Source organism: Pteropus alecto, unplaced genomic scaffold (genome assembly GCF_000325575.1).
Source record: "Pteropus alecto unplaced genomic scaffold, ASM32557v1 scaffold164, whole genome shotgun sequence".
NCBI lineage: Eukaryota > Metazoa > Chordata > Mammalia > Chiroptera > Pteropodidae > Pteropus > Pteropus alecto.
Window position 1 is genome coordinate 11,643,373 of NW_006439568.1, and position 16,943 is coordinate 11,660,315.

The 16,943-nt window shown below is 34.5% G+C and overlaps 1 non-coding gene across 1 annotated transcript; it reads left to right on the forward strand.

Annotated features, from left to right (window-relative positions):
- The first annotated feature begins 10,291 nt into the window (after nt 1-10,291).
- LOC112483735 lies at nt 10,292-10,396 on the forward strand. Its single transcript, XR_003047735.1, has one exon. It is a non-coding gene; the product is annotated as a U6 spliceosomal RNA (small nuclear RNA).
- Nucleotides 10,397-16,943: the final 6,547 nt, after the last annotated feature.

A 16,943-nucleotide genomic window follows, 5' to 3' on the forward strand; every position in this document is an offset into this window, starting at 1 on the left:
TACTTTACAATGTGATTGCCTCACAAATTCTAGTAATCATCTGTCACTGTGCAAACATTTCCCTTCCCCTTTTCAATCATCTCCCCATCCCCTCTCTTCTGGTAACCATCCCTTTAGTCTCTGTTTCTATAAGTCTGTTTCTGTTTTCTTTTGTTTTGTTTGTTTTTAGATTCCACATATAAGTGAAACATATGGTATTTATCTTTGTCTGATTTATGCTAAGAGCAATAAATATAATGTGATTTTTTAAGAATATAAAAAGAAAACTTTGCCAATTTTGTTACTCATCTAGCATTGTTACCAAATCTAAGGGAGAAAACGCAGAGTCAAAAGTGCCAATTAGTTTAACTGGAAAATGCCAATTCATAAAACAAAGTATTAGCTTATTAAATTCATTGGTATATTACATATATATACCTTTTATGTAAATGAGGTTTCTGTCTGGTTTGCAGTCTCATCTCATGGCTTGACTGGGGAAGAATCTTTTTGAGGATCACATGGTATTGGTAGAATTCAATCTTTTTGGGCTATTGGAATAAAGGCCTCAATTTTGTGTTGGCTATTAGCCAGAGGCCACATTCTTGCCACTTGAGCCTCTACATAGAGTATTACACATAATAATTTGTTTTATCGAAGACAGCAAGGAAGAGGATCCTCTAGCAAGATGTAAATTGCAATCTTATGAAGCATGATAGTGAAGGTACCATTTCATCATTTGTGAAATATGCTATGAGTTAGAAGCAAGTTATAGGTCCCAGTTATATGTAAGGGGAGGAAATTACAAAAGAATATAAATACCAGGAGTTGGAGGTTATTGCAGGAAACATCTTATTGCTACCCATCCTATAATTATGAATTCCGATGGAAGCAGGCACCCTATGTCCTGGGAGTTCACACAAGTAAGTACCAGGTCTGTCAGGAGGCAGAACTATCCAGGGGAAAACTTGGGCAAGAACCTTCACTGTGGTTTCCATGGGAAGGAATGGGCAGGACAGCTAGGCAGATTTAGGACTGGCTAATTTGAATAGCTTCAGAGGGCTCTGAGGCATAGGGGCTATTCCTAGCTGTCTGATACCTGGCTCTGGGGTAATCAGAGCAGAGGAAAAGTAGCCCTGAGTGTGAGAGCCCTATAGTGTTGGTCTTAGGATGTGGGCTCTGAATTGGTTGGTTCAAATATGAAAGCGAGGCTAACAGACAGATCTTTTACTTTCTCTTTAGCCATTGGAGTTGAAAAACAATATTTAAGTGATCCCTATGGGTTAAGATACTAAATGTTGGAGTGTCAATTTTCCCAAAATTACTAATATTTGAACTTAATCCCAATTAAAATAATTTTTCTTTTTCTTTGGAAATTGATAAAATTATATTAAAGTTTGTCTGGAAATTAAGCATGTAAGAAGAATCAGGATAGAGTCAAGATAAAGGAAAATAATAGAGTAATATAGCACTAACCAATTACTAAAACATTTATTATTATTGACAAAAAGAAAAACATTGTTACTAGAGAGAAAAGGAAGAATCTGTAAACAGTCCCAAATATATATTAGGTTTTACTATATGATTGAGAGGACATTTAAATATCAACATAAATCCCAGGTGGCTAAAATATCTATACAGAAAATATGATAAGGAAACAAATGATCAAAGAAAGCTTGCTTAAATAGTTTATAAATTTGAAGTTTAGAAGGCCTTTCTAAGCTTGACCTAAAACCAGAAGGCCATAAAGTAAAAGGTTGACAATTAGATTCTATGAGCCTTATAAAAATTAATTTATAAAAAATACTATTAACAATGAAAAAAATCTAACAAACCAGGGGAAATGTTTGTAAAAACAAATGATAAATGAAGAGCTCATTTTCTTAAGTAACAAAGATTTAATTAAAAAAGAAAAAAAAACAAACAAACATGACTAGACAGAAGACAAAATATTTAAATATCAGTTTGAAAAGATCCTAAAACTCAATTATTTAAAATATGCTAACTAACCAAAAAAAAAAAAAAGTTGGATTTGAATAAGCCATTAAAATAAGCTAATAATCAGTACATGTAAAGCAAACCAAAATCAAAAACTTCACATTGTTCAAAACAATATAATATCTGTTATTTCTGATTTCTAATGAAATGATTTTCCACTGTTCCATACTTATCACTATGTAAGGTCCAGAATGTACCCAGGCAGCTACAAACAGATATGAAAGCTTATGCTTGGCAGCCAGATAGAATCAATAAAACTAGGTTCACTGAATCTTTCAGCTGGTATAATCTCATAGGAAGAAGTCAACAAGATTTCTGAAAAGAAAAGCATGCCTAGTACCACTCCAGTAAGTACTTGAATTGACATATTATGATGCAATGGATTAAAATAATAAATAAATAAAAAAATTTGTAGATTTTTAAAATAATGATGAAAGGGTATATCAAGCATTTTCTTTCCCCCCCTGTAATTTCGATACTTTGTCATCTGGGGCCTTGTTGACACTGGAGGGACTGCCTCCCTCAGGGTTTACTAAAGAGAAAGTAAAAGACCTGCCTGTTAGCCTCGCTTTCATATTTGAACCAACCAATTCAGAGCCCACATCCTAAGACCAACACTATAGGGCTCTCACACTCAGGGCTACTTTTCCTCTGCTCTAATTACCCCAGAGCCAGGTATCAGACAGCTAGGAATAGCCCCTATGCCTCAGAGCCCTCTGAAGCTATTCAAATTAGCCAGTCCTAAATCTGCCTAGCTGTCCTGCCCATTCCTTCCCATGGAAACCACAGTGAAGGTTCTTGCCCAAGTTTTCCCCTGGATAGTTCTGCCTCCTGACAGACCAGGTACTTCCTCGTGTGAACTCCCAGGATGTAGGGTGCCCGCTTCCCTTGGAATCCATAATTATAGCAGCTCTTTTGTCAGTGGCAGTCATTTCCTGATATTCAGCAGGTCTTGTCATACCTGAATATTAATAAAACCTATATTTTAAAACAAAGTGTTTCAGCAATAGACTATTTAGGGCAGAAAGCAGATTTCCAGGATTTGCATTAAAATTATATAGATAAGACATTGACTTGAAGTCAAGTCATAAATGTAGAAAGCTCTGAAAGTGTGAATAACACAGTAATCAGGGATAAGTGTGATCTTTCTAAAGAAGATTTGAAAACAAATAACATGGAAGAGGACATTTAGTACATACCATTAAGAAGAAATGTCGATCTAGTTATATGAATACTATAAGAGATTGAGATGAGTGGGCAGAGACTGAAAGAAGAGTCCATAAACTTAATGTGTGTAAGAAATAATATATTTTAAACATAGTATAATTGTTATTAGGGTTCATATTAACAATAGAGAAAATATGTTTTTAAACAAGAATATACCAGCTTAATTGTTTTGGATTAAGAGATATGTGGATTTTATGTAAAATACACTAGAAGATCCTATGTGATTTATATCTTACGAGATTATTATAATAACTTTGCAGGATGGAGGATGGGGAACTTTAATGAATAGGCTTCCAAAGTAATAGAGTGACCTGAAAAACCTAGGTGCGCTTTGGTTCCCAATGAAACAACTGAAGGATAAAAAGAATGAAGTTGGGATTGGTCTCTGAATACTGTAATCATAAATTCTGTGTGACTATTTTAGAAATTCTGCATTAGCCTAAAGGTTCAGGTTGCATCAGCTATTTAGTAATTATTCTAGTGGATCATGTTTTAGTTTAGGCTGGAAATTCTTTTCTACTTTCTTATATCTGGAGACCAAGAACTCTAAGCACTCAGTAAACATTTGATTGTACGTATGACCCGCATCCCCCAAAGGTAGAAATCTGTAACAGTCTCAACGTTCATATTCAACTAAACTTGGCAATAAAAAACCACATGACAACTTCATGTATATCTTTGGAGAGTTTTGAGTCTACTTCAACAACTTCACACTGGCTCATTTTATTTGAAATGCCAGGAAAGGGTAGGTAATTGCATTTTAAATGTCTGTGGTGACTCCTCTACTAGCTTTAAATTATTGGCTATTGCTAACCCACAGAGTTCACAACACATACACGGTCCACTTGGTGGGCAGACTAATAAGGATGTCCCCAGGGTTTGCATTACCAACAGCTCCTACTGAGTTCAGCTCTGTGGGATCCTTAAAGTAATGTGATGTTTACATGGATCTTTCCTTATGTATTTCTGTCCAGGATTTTTCTTAGAAGTAACTTCACTTTCAGTTTTAAATTAAAATGACAATTATAGTCTTCTCAATTAGCTAATCAAAATGAGAATGAAGCTCATGCAAAATCAATTACTTAAATGATGACACTGCAGAAGCTGTAGTGCGAGATTCAGGAAAATGATGTAAGTTTTAAATTTTAGCCTAATATTTCCATATCTATAATTTTTTTTTTACCAATTATTACTTTCTGTATACCACAGTAATGTAACATTATTTTCAATAACTGCTATAAAACTCCAACAGCTCAATATTAGTAGCAATATGATTACAGAGCCATCTATAAAATTCGGCATGTAACTGTGTGAGCTTAATTTTCTGCATGTCTTAACAGGCACTGGTGTCGGCATTTCAGTAGCAACCTACCAGTCAGATAAGAATATGGCCCTGGAAAATGCTGCCAAAGCAAAGAGCAAACTAAATGAGAAAATCCAGTAATTCCTGATAGTGTTATTTAATAATTTAGCATCTGTAAGTACAATTTTAACTACAGTTTAAACTAAAGAATGACAAGGCTCATTTTGAAGGTCGGAGGAAATACCATTATTGTTGCACTGATAATTATTTACTCTCTATTGATGATGTTTTTTAAAAAATATATTGTCTCATTAAGAATTATTTTATAATGTCCCCAAAGAAGCACAAAGGGTATTATAAAACTGCAGGGATAATTTGAAGCAACTGATTTTAAGAACAAGCTTAGGATAGAAAAAACATGTAAAAATATTCTAAATGCTTTCTCTCTGTTCTCCAATTCTAAGATCTATAAACAAAAGACAGCCTACTTCCTTCTTAAAAATAAATCTTGGGTTTCTCATCTTTTGTAGAGAGTAACTAATTGAATATCACAAAATTAGGTGGATGAGTTTATGGATTAATTTTAGGGGAGTCAAGAAGAGGGCATATGAACCTTTTTAAAAAATGAGTTTCTTATTCTATAATGCTTAACAATAGACTTCAGGATCTAAACATTACCACACCAATTGCATTTTGAATAAAAATATCCTGATTTGGAAGAATACAGAGTATCAGAAAGATTATTGAACTTGGAATCGGGAGAGCTCGTTCCCACTTCAAATTTTGGCAAGAAAGATATTTAAAGCTACCCATGGTTTTAATAATTCTTAATAAAATACTTGAATTCTAGAAAAGTAGGGATATTTTTATTTTTTTGAACTAACTTTAGACTTAAATAATAGTTAAAGAGAGTTTCTTTCGGTTAAGGTGGTAGGTTAGGTAAACACTGTGCTTGCTGCCTCTCACGACCACATCAAAATTACCACTAAACTACAGAACTGTCATTGAGAATCACCTGAAGCCTACCTGAACAGAAATCCTATAACTAAGGACACAGAAAAACTCACTTCAAGACTGGTAAGAGGGGCCAAGACATGGAAGGGGCTGATCCCAAATCCACAGGTGGCAGTTAAAAATTGAGAGGAATATCTTGGCTGCAGAGATCCTCCCTGTGGAGTAAGGGGTCCCAGCTCCACATCAGGCTCCTCAGCTCAGGGTTCCAGTGCCAGGAAGAGAAGTCCCCACAACTTCTGGCTGTGAAAACCAGTGAAGACTGTGGCAGAGGGAGATGGAGGGCAATTGGAGTCACAGATGCTTCTGTTGAAGAGCCTGTGCACAGACATACTCACAAACAAATGCACTTATTCTGAGCTCCAGTGCTGAGGCAGCAGCTCGAAAAGCACCAGGGATAGAGAGGGAGGAACTGAATTATTTGCCATCAGGGTGAGGTTTGGAAGAAAAGCTTTCTCATAGACAGAAGTGCTGGCAGAAGCCTTTGTTCCTTTGTTGAGCCCTTTCCTCACCTATTGTGTACACTGAGCAGCTGCCATATCTAAGTCTACGTCAATCTAGCTAATACTGTTCACTCCATCCCAGTGATTTCTTTAGAACCTGCCCCTCCCAACTTGAGGGTCCACTCAAAACTCTTCTATACAAAAAGCCTGTGGCTTTTCCATACAAACAGCCCATCTTGGCTCATGCTGTGGATTTTCCTAAAATCTCTCAGAGTTCACAAAACCCAAACAAGCAGCTTCTGGCCTCGGTGTGACCACACACTTCTTGCTAAGCAGCCCTAGTGGCAGCTAGCCTTGGTTTATAGCTTAGCTTCTCGCAGGCACTTCCAAGCATAGCATGGGTGGCAGACATCTGCAGATCACTTTGTAGCTCATACTAAGGTGCTCCAGGGAGGGCAGAAACAGGAGCTGACCATGGACTACAACAGAATGTCTATGAGGCCCCAGAACCAACACACGAGGTGAACAGCCTCAGGACACACCAGAGGACCACCCAACTACCCCCACAAACAACACACCGAAAGGGCAGACTGAGGAGCCACCAGAACCCCACTAAAGCAAATCTTGTGCAGTAGGGCCAGTCCCTGCGCAACAGCTCCTCCACTGGTTAGTCTTCATGACCAATAAGATCATGGGTCAATCCTTCCCGTTGACATGCAAACATCAACCGGCTCAACTACAACAGGAGGGCACACACAATCCACCTGGAGCACACAGCTCAGATGACCAGGGAGCTTGCACCATGGGCTCCACAAGACACCTACTATATAAGGCCACTCTGCTAAAACTGGGAGACAAAGCAGCCCAAATAATACATAGAAGCAAACACAGGGAAGCAGCCAAAATGGGGAGACAAAGAAACATGTTCCAGATGAAAGAAAAGGAGACTCCAGAAAAAAAAAAATGCTAAACAAAATGAAGACAAGCAATCTACCAGATTCAGAGTTCAAAACACTAATTATAAGGATGCTTGATAATCTCAGTGAGAACTTCAATAAAGAGATAGGAAACATAAAAAAAATAACCAGTCAGAAATGAATTATACAGTAACTGAAATAAAAAATGTATTGGAGAAAATCAACAGTAGACTAGATGAAGCAGAAGATTCAATCTGTGATTTGGGAGATAAGGTAGCAGAAAACAACCAATCAGAAGAGCAAAAAGAACGAAGAATACAAAAAATAAATAAATAAATAAAGATGCTTTAAGAGGCCTCTGGGACAACATTAAGTAATATGGTTGGAACCAGGAAGTTAACATTGATACAATACTATGAACTAAACTTGGGACTTCCTTCAAATTTCATCATCTTTTTCATTAACGCTTTTTTCCAGGATCAAATCCAGAATTCCGCAATACATTTAGTTATTATTTCTCCTTAGCCTCTTTTAGTTTATAATAGTTCCTCAGACTTTCCTTGTCTTTTATGACCTTGACACTTTCAAAGAATATTGATAATTTATTTTGTCTGTCATTCAATTTGGTTGAATCTGACACATCTTCTTGACTGGACTGGAGTCTAATGCTAAATTCTTAAAGCATTACATCATAGGATACATAATCTGCTATGTCTTACTACCGATGATGTTGACATTCCTGGTTTCTCCACTGTAAAATTATTGTCTTTCTTTTGTGGTTAATCTATATTTTGAATGATATGTATTTATGCATTTATGGATTCACTATTATTTTGATTTCATGAGTTATAATAAAGTAATACACTTATTTTGTTGCTCAAATCGGAAGTCACTTCAGTTTGGCACATGTGTTTTACAACTAGTCTGCATCTTTTTTTGAGCATATTTGAATTTTTTGGTGCTGAAGAAATGATAAACCAGAAAGTAAAGAGTTTGGTTTCTTATCAAGGATGTGTAGAAAAGAAATAGAAAAAAGCAGGGATTGATACTAACAAAGCAGATGGAGGAAGTGACATACTTCATTGTCTTTTGTGTATTCAACTGTTAGATCCACAGTAATAGTTCACATACCTCAAAGACAAATCAACAATTAAAATCAACCAAGATGTAGGAAAATTAAAAATAGAATACAATTACTAATAAATAAACCTAATTCTATTAGCATGCAAATAAAAGAACTATTTTAAGTAACTTTGGAAAACAGTACCTTGGCTGGATACTATAAGGACAAAAAAACCCCACAAATATGTTTCATGGGTATCATGAAACTGCTTTATATATCCATTACCATAATCAAACAAGTAAATATATTGTAGCTGATAAGAACCAGGTCTCTCACTGTTGTAGAAAGAATTTACAAATAAGAAAAGGAGGCAGGTTAAATTGAACTCTGTGGTACTAGATTGGAATTTAACTTATTAGTGCAATTATGACATATATGTGTATATATATATACATATATGTGTATATATATATACACACACACACACACACACACATATATATATAATTAGGTACATAAATATAGATATGTTTATTTGCATGAGTTAGTATACATACGTATATTCCCCAGCTCTGTACACTAAGAAGACCTAGAAGCAATGGTACCCTAGTAGTAATAAGCATACCTAGAGGCCAAATATTGGATCCTAATTGCCATCCTCCATTTAGAAATATTTAGAATGCATCATGACTCCCTGTGGATTCAGGGATATGGCAGAAAAAAATACTTAAAGGTATTTTAATATTCTAGTTCAAAATTGCTCAGTTTTGTTCACTAAGGTAAGAGTATCATTATATCAAGCGAATGCTCTTCCATTAATTTAAAAGAAATTGAAGAAAACATCTTAATATCAGTGAATTAGAACAAAGTTTTTCTAATCATATTAAAGGAAGGAAAATGCTTGATATTAACAGCAAGCCAAAAACAACTAAGGAGCCCTCAACTCTGCAAGCCAATGATTAGAAAACTGGTTTTTAATGTATGTGAGTTATGCTTAAACTTGCCCTAATAATAATTGATTCGCTTCCTCATCTCACCCCTTTACCAAAGCAATAATAGTTTCTGATTTTTGATTAGAACTCAAAAATACCTTTTTAATAAATACATTTTTATTGTAAAACTATTTATGAAATATGCAGAACAATAATATTTAAACTCTAATAATTGAGAATAATGAGATAAATGTGATTCAAGCCACACTTCACAGGTATATTCCAGTAGTAGAAATATGAAGGATATACGGATAGCTATAACACAAGTTATAATCTCTCAGAGTGGCAAAACAATAAAAGAGCTGTGTTCTGGAAAATAGATATAAGTTGATAACTTATGACAGGGGACTGTTTTCAGAGAAATGTAGCATTTGAAGAGGACCATGAAAGATAGGCTTTGAAAAGGGCATGAAAATGCTAGGCTGAGGAAATCTAATGTGTCAAGAAACTGTAAAAAAATGTGAATATTTCAATATGTCTTGAATTCAGGGCAATCAGTTAGCTACTGCCTTAAAAAGGCTGCAAAAAATTTTAAAAGTCATTGTGTTAAAGCCACTGTCATTTATTCAGAGTCGATCAAGGCTGGGCAAAGATGGGAGTAATTAGTTCTGCCCCAAAAGTTTCTATTTTTCTACTGGGACCAAAAGTCAGAAGTCAGCCTGGGCATGACTTTCTCAGGGTTATGGCAGAGAAGTAGGAGAGCAGCTCTTAACTGTGTCACGTTTGCCAATATTCCATTAGTCAAAATGAGTCACATGGTCAAGCCCAGAATCAGATTCATGTGAAAACACTTCTCAAGTATTTGCCTGTACATGGTCACTTTCTAATGTTCTGAAAATAATCTTGTAAAAAACATGTTATTATTAGTTTCTTTCAATAAAATATCCTCTCTGCATTCTATTGAAATTCTTATGCTTTTCTCTTATTTTTTGTATGTGTTTCTGAAATAAGGAACAATGAATAATTTATATTTTTGCACCAGTTATCACAATCCACCATCTTGACTTTTAATATTTTAGCTGCTCATAGAGCAGACATTTGTAATAATTAAAGTTTATCTTATTAGCAGAATTCTGGTATATATATATAGATATATATCATTCATAAAATATACTGCATATATACACATAACTAGATACATAAATATAAATGTTTATTTGTGTGGGTTAGTATACATACTAATATTTCCTAGGTCTGTACACTAAAAAGATACTAGAAGCATTGGCACCCCAGTAGTAATAAGCACACTTGGAGCCCAGATATTGGGTTCTAAATGCCATTTTCCATTTATATATATTTGGAATGCATCAAGACTCCATGTGGATTCAGAGTTGCAGTAATAACTCAAAATAGTATACTAAGAGATCACTTTGGTAGCACATTTACTAAAATTGAAATGATAGAGAAAATTCGCACGGCTCCAGTACAAGGAAGACACACAAATTTGTGAAGCATTCCATATTTTTTTGTAACGAGTAGTAAATAAGCCAGAGAAATCTAATGCACAATACAATGAATACAGACAATAATGTACTATAATAAATATGTCTTCAGTGGCAATCGTAATATAATATATAAATGTATTAAAGTAACATCCTGTGTATCTTAAATTTACAAAATGGTATTTGTCAAATTTATCAATTAAAAAAAGACGTATATCAAGTTTTACATTTCATTGCATTCATTATTTTGAAATGTTCGCCATAGAACTGAAAATGAAGTATTACCAGTTGGAAAAATATAAATGGTACAATTGATTTAAGTGGTTTATTCTAGCTAGAAAATATCATGATAGCTATATGTGGTTTTAAAAAAACATTTTCCCTTGGAAGCTAAGCAGGGCTGGGCCTGGTTAGTACTTGGATGGGAGACCACCTAGGAAGACCAGGTGCTGCAGGCATAAAAAAATTAAAAAATAAAAAATAAATAAAACTAAACAAAATAAAATCACATTTCCCTTCAGTTTTTGGAGAAAATTGTATCTTCAATAAAAAATACACCTGAAAAAAATGCTTCTTGATATATTGCTAACCAGTCTAACTTTAGCATATCTATTTGAAGCATGGCAATATGTACCTTCTAAAAAGAACCTCTTTGTCCCAAAGTCAGTGCCTAGTTGGAGGATTACAACTTGGTTGTCTAGTTACTAATATTCAGAGAATCTTCAATTTCCATTGATAGTGACATTCTAGCTTTTCTACTATGAACATAATTCTGTGTGTACTGTCATGTACTTCCTAGGGAAAATATTAGAAAGTTTAAAAATGTGGCATGCTAAAATATATTGTATAGATGTGTAAGTTCACCTTTCTGTTAGGTTGCCCTTATTTACTCAGCAGAGTTCAAACGCTAATATAAGATATTTTGAACTGTAGGTCTCTAGCTTTTTTACAACTTACTTTATTTACCTTAAGTTTTTTAAATCTATGGTAGAGGAAAGAATATTTATATTTTTTCATTGTTTTTAACATTTAAGATCTAGAAGATCAAGCTATCCCACACAAATTGTATAAGAAAAATAACATATCTGGCTCTCAAAACATGTAATGATGAAAATCATTAATCTCTCTATATAATTTATTGTTTTCAAATAACTCCTAGAATGTACTTTTAAAGTTGATCCTCGAGTTTTTACAGATGTGACTAGTAAAACTAATTTATATTAAAGCAAGCAATATATATATATATATATATATATATATACACACACATATACATATATGTACATGTGTATATGGCAACAACTAGTAAAAGATCTGAGAACTTTGAAAGTATATCATTTTAGATGTGTATGTATGATCTTTTGACTTACTAAATATTAAATCTATAGTAGATATATGTCAGTAATAGTGATTATGAATGTGGACATTTATCTACTTTATTTCAGTGGTGTTAGAAGTTTTGCTCATTTGATATGAGATTGTACTATATAAATTTCAGGAGTAAGATAGTATGAATTTGTTATTCTGCAAAATTATATAAAAATTGACTTGAAATATAGGTTTCCCTAGCCATATTCCTTTGCTCAGAATAAATGAAGTGTAACCAATTGAAAATGAACAATTTGCCAATTAAATATCAATTTATATGCAAATCACATCCACTATGATGATTATGCCTAATTCCATAAAGTCAGCAGTGCAGAATGGAATACCTATGATGTAGTATCTGGGCACTTCCATGAGTTCACAAACTGTGCTGACCACTGGATACTATGACCACACGTTAGAGTGTAAGAAGTAAAATATAGTACACAACATACTGATTGTTTCTTGTTGAAAATGTAATGTTTTTACTACCTGAATTTAAGTATTAAAAAATCATGCATGGAGTAAATGTTGAGCATACAAATGTTGATCTATCAAATTATTGTTTTATTTGAATACAGCTCTTATTGAAATTTCTAGTGTGTCCAGACTATACAAAAGACTTAAATATTTTCCTTGTTACCTGAACACTGTGATTTTCATGCTCACTATTGAAACCATGTTTTCTTCAGCGGCCCCATGCACTCATGTTAGATGCAATATCATAGCCCTGATTCCTAACAGTTAACAAACATCAATTGCTATGCAGCTTCTAAAATATTGGTTATAAGCAGAAGAGTTTTGTTGAAAATTATCCAGCAATATGAATTCTTGGTATTAACTCTTATGAATATAGAATTTGTTGCATTTCACCAAAAACATAGTCTCTTTTATAAATAGGTCTTTTTTATCTTCCTTGTATAAGTGTAATTTTTTCTAGAAGAACATCTGGGTTTTCTCTTCAACCTTAATCTCAAATCCTCTTAAAAGCTTTGAGGATGAATGCATGCTGTCATGGTTACTTAGACTCTGAAATGGTGATAGTACAGGGAGAGCAGACCTGACTTTCTCTTCATGGCAGTAACCACATTGCAATCATCAGTTGAATTTTCCACAGCATGCAAAGGAAATCAAAGTGGAATATTTTTTCTCCGTACACCTATGCCCACAGAGTTGGAAATTTGAATTTAATGTCACTTCTGTTTATGAAATGTCCTTGTTGTGAGCGAGTCAATAGCTCTATGGGTGATAGCAGTCACACCCAGTGGGCTCTGACTTCTTGTGTGTGTCCTTACTAAGGGTTCTTTGAGAACAAAGAACCAAAGAACTTTCTTTATATAATCGAGGCCTAATTCATACCAACACAGCATATGGATTTTGTGGTTCCTAATTTAGGAGAGTGAAGCAATCCTTTTTATTCAGTGATTGAAGGAAAAGCCTTCTCCACATATCATTCCTCCCCGCTTCCCCATTCTGCTTTTTCATAGCCATTCTCTTTGTTAAGGCAAAATAAAAGTATTAACATATTAAGCCATCTTAATCATGGAATGTACTAAAAGTATTTTTTTTAATTCATTTAGTTATTAATTTAGTTCATTTCTATCTTGAACTTAAGTAATACTAGGCACTTCGTTTAATTTGTGGAGTTAATTTAATGAACAACAACAAAAACCTGATCTTTGCTCTCATGGAGCTTATGTCGCATCTCTTAAAATTGTACCACTCTCTTCTGTATTTTTTCTATTTGCTTTCCAAGTTTGGAAGTTCCTATTAACCTATTGATAAGCTTACTTTCCTCAGCCATGTTGAATCTACTGATGAGCCCGTCAAAGGCAATATTCACTTTTATTAGCGTTTTGGATGTCGAGCAGTTTCTTTCCTTAGAGTTCCTCTCTCTTCTAACATTACCCATATGTTTTTTCATGTTGCATACTTTTTCCAATAGAAGCCTTAATAGTTAACCAGCATAGTTATTTTTACTCCCTAGCTGATAATTTAAACATCTTTGTAATATCAGAGACTGGTGTTCACGTTTCATTTGTCTTTTCAGACTGTTTTCACTTGCTTTTTTGTCACACCTAATTTTTCTTGAAAGTCAGACATAAATCAAGTAATAGAAACTGAGATAAATAGGTCTTCGATGTTAGGATTTCTGTTAATTTGAGTAAGAGCAGGGCTGTATTTAATGTTTGCTGTAGCTTTAGATACCATAGGATTAAAGTCATCGTGTCATTGTTTTTGTCACCATTCTTGACTTTGGGCTTCTCTGAGTATCCCTCATGAGAAAGAATCTGCCTCTCGCTGATATTTCAATTGTAATCCACTGTTCATACACTAAAGCTGTTGGTAGAGTAATAAGGGGGAGGAAGAAAAATGTTCCATACTCTCATATGTAAATGTCTTTGGGCTGTGGGCTGTGACCCTCACAAGTGTCTCTCTAGTAGCATAGTCGTCCCCTCCCCCGAGTTCTCTATTCCTTCCTCTGACGGCAATATTCCCAATCTATTTTACTGAAATCCTAACTCCGATTGACAATATTTTTCCTCAAACTTTGGATGAGACAGGAACACCAGAAGAGGCTGGACTGGGAAAAAATTCCTTTTCTTTAGTTGAGATAAAGTTTTGGCAAAGTCTTTTAGTAGGTCTTTGTTATGGAGAATATTCTGAGCTTATTTCTTAAGAATTAATCTTCCTCTCATCTTGCTGGAGCCATGAGGGCATATTTCTAAGACTGCCCATGATAATTTTAGCTGTGTTCCTTCAGGTAATACCACTAAAGTGTTGGAACTCTCCTGAAACTGTGGCCTCAGGAGTTTCTGAGTTTCATTCTAGTTCACACTCAGCATCCAGCAGTTCATAAAAATTGCCATTTAAGTAGTCCTACTAGTTTATGATTCCAGCATACATTACTTCAGGTAATCAATCTGATATAACACTTTATATGGATCTGTCTCAAGATGTTTGGGTTGGCAGTTGGCCCTGCAATGTTAGTTCTGTGTAGGTTGAAGAAAACTCACTGATTTTCAGTTGGTCTAGCTTTTTCTTATAAGAACAGATGTGAAACCTTCTAAACTCTGCTTCATGGAACTGAAATCTGACCTCCATATTTTTCATTAATGAGATTGTGAAAAAGCAGAAAAGGTACCATGAAGTTACTGACTTGCCTAACTCTGCATATTAAACATATTTGACGTGAGAGCACAAAAATGTAAGTGATATTACTTAAGTGTATTTAATAAATACGTCTTAATACTGTGGTATATTGTTTACTTTCTTTGGCTATTCTTTCTTCCTTTCTGCCTTCAGTTATCTATCCTTTAACTGAAGCATAGGATATTGAACAAAATACATTAATCGTCATTTCTCTCTATTTATTTTGCTTTGTTGTATCTGAAATCAGTTCACTTGAAAATTGAATTGTAATACTTTGTCCACATCATAAAATGGAACTTGAAGTTTTCCAATTTTTTCCCCCAAATCCCACACTCCCTTATACAAGGATATGATTTAGCTCATTGAATCAGCAACTTTTCAGAATAAATTACTCTTCTGTTCCCTGCACTCTGCTGAGATTCCTTGGAGCTCTCCCAGTCTGTATTAGAAGAGTCAGTACAAAATAGAGTGTGCTCATGGAGACTTGCAAGAAAGGGGATCTTGGGAGGCACTGACTTGTTTTAAAATTAAATTAGCTAATCACTTTGAAATAGAGTCCACCAAATATTTTTTTAATTTATTTTAATTAATTTCAAGTATATAGTACATTGGTTAGACATCTATATAGTTCATAAAATGATCCCAATTGCTCCCTCCCTCCCTTGATCCTCCACCTAGCCAACATATTCATGCTACTTGCATTCCCTATGCCATGCTCCCCATCACCGTGACCATCCATCAGCTACTAATTTGTACTTCTTTAACCCTTCGCCCCATTTTCCCAGACCCCAAATCCCCTCCCCTATGTCCATCACAAAATTGTCCACTATATTTGTGAGTCTGTTTTTGCTTAGTTTGTGCTTTTTATTCCTTAGATTCTGCGTATAAGTGAAATCATATAATATTCATCTTTCTCTGACTTAAATACCTTCTGGGTCCATTAAAGCAATATCTTTTTCCATCCTCCTCTTTTTCATATGTAGGGGTCTTGTTTTCTTATTCTTTCAGCCATTCTGTCTTTTGGTTGGAGCACTTAATTCTTTTCCATCTAAGGTACTTATTGATAGGAATATAATTGTTACCATTCTTAATTCCTGTTTTTGATACATGTTTTTTTCTTCTTAAAGAAGTCCCTCCAACATGTCCTGTAATATTGGCTTGGTGGTGATAAATTCCTTTAGCATATTTTTGTCTGGGAAGCACTTTATCTTTCATCTCTAAATGATAGCTTTGCTGAATAAAATATCCTTGGTTGTAGATCCTGGATCATGTCGAATATTTTTTGCCAAACTCTCTGTCCTACATAGTTTCTTTTGAGAAATCAGCTGCCAGTTTTATGGGCATTCCCTTGTAGATAACTATCTGCTTTTCTCTTGCTGCTTTTAATATTCTTTCTTTGTATTTAAACTTTGGCATTTTAATTATAATGTGCCTTGGTGTGGGCCTCTTTGGATCCCTGTTTTCTGGGATTCTCGGAGTTTCATGGGGTTTTATGTCTATTTCCTTCACTAGGTTAGGGACATTTTCCATCATTATTTCTTCAAACAGCTGTTCGACATCTTGATTTTCTTCAGTTACAGTGATCAGATGGATATTTGGACCTTTAATAGTGTCCCATATGCTCCTTAAATTATTTTTATAGCCTTGGCACCTTATCTCTTGCCATTTGGATTGCATGTCCTTGGCTTTCCCACTCTCTAGATAGGGCATTTGATCCTTTTCTTTATTCATTTTGTTTATTCCTTTTTTAGATTCTATTTAATATTCTTTTCATCTTAGATAATGTGTTCATTTCAGACTGATTCCCTTTTATAGTTTCCATTCCATTTTTATGCTTCTTATCTCTTTGTTGAAGTTCTCACTGAATTTAACAGAAAGTTCATTGAGCATCTTTATAACCACTGTTTTGAACTTTTCATCTGTTACATTACTTGACTCCATTATATCTGGATCTCTGTTCTTTTCTTTCATGTGATTTCTGCTTCTTTGTCCTCCCATTTTGGCTGCCTTTTATGTCTGTTTTTATGTACTAAGCAAAGCTCCTAAGTCTCCC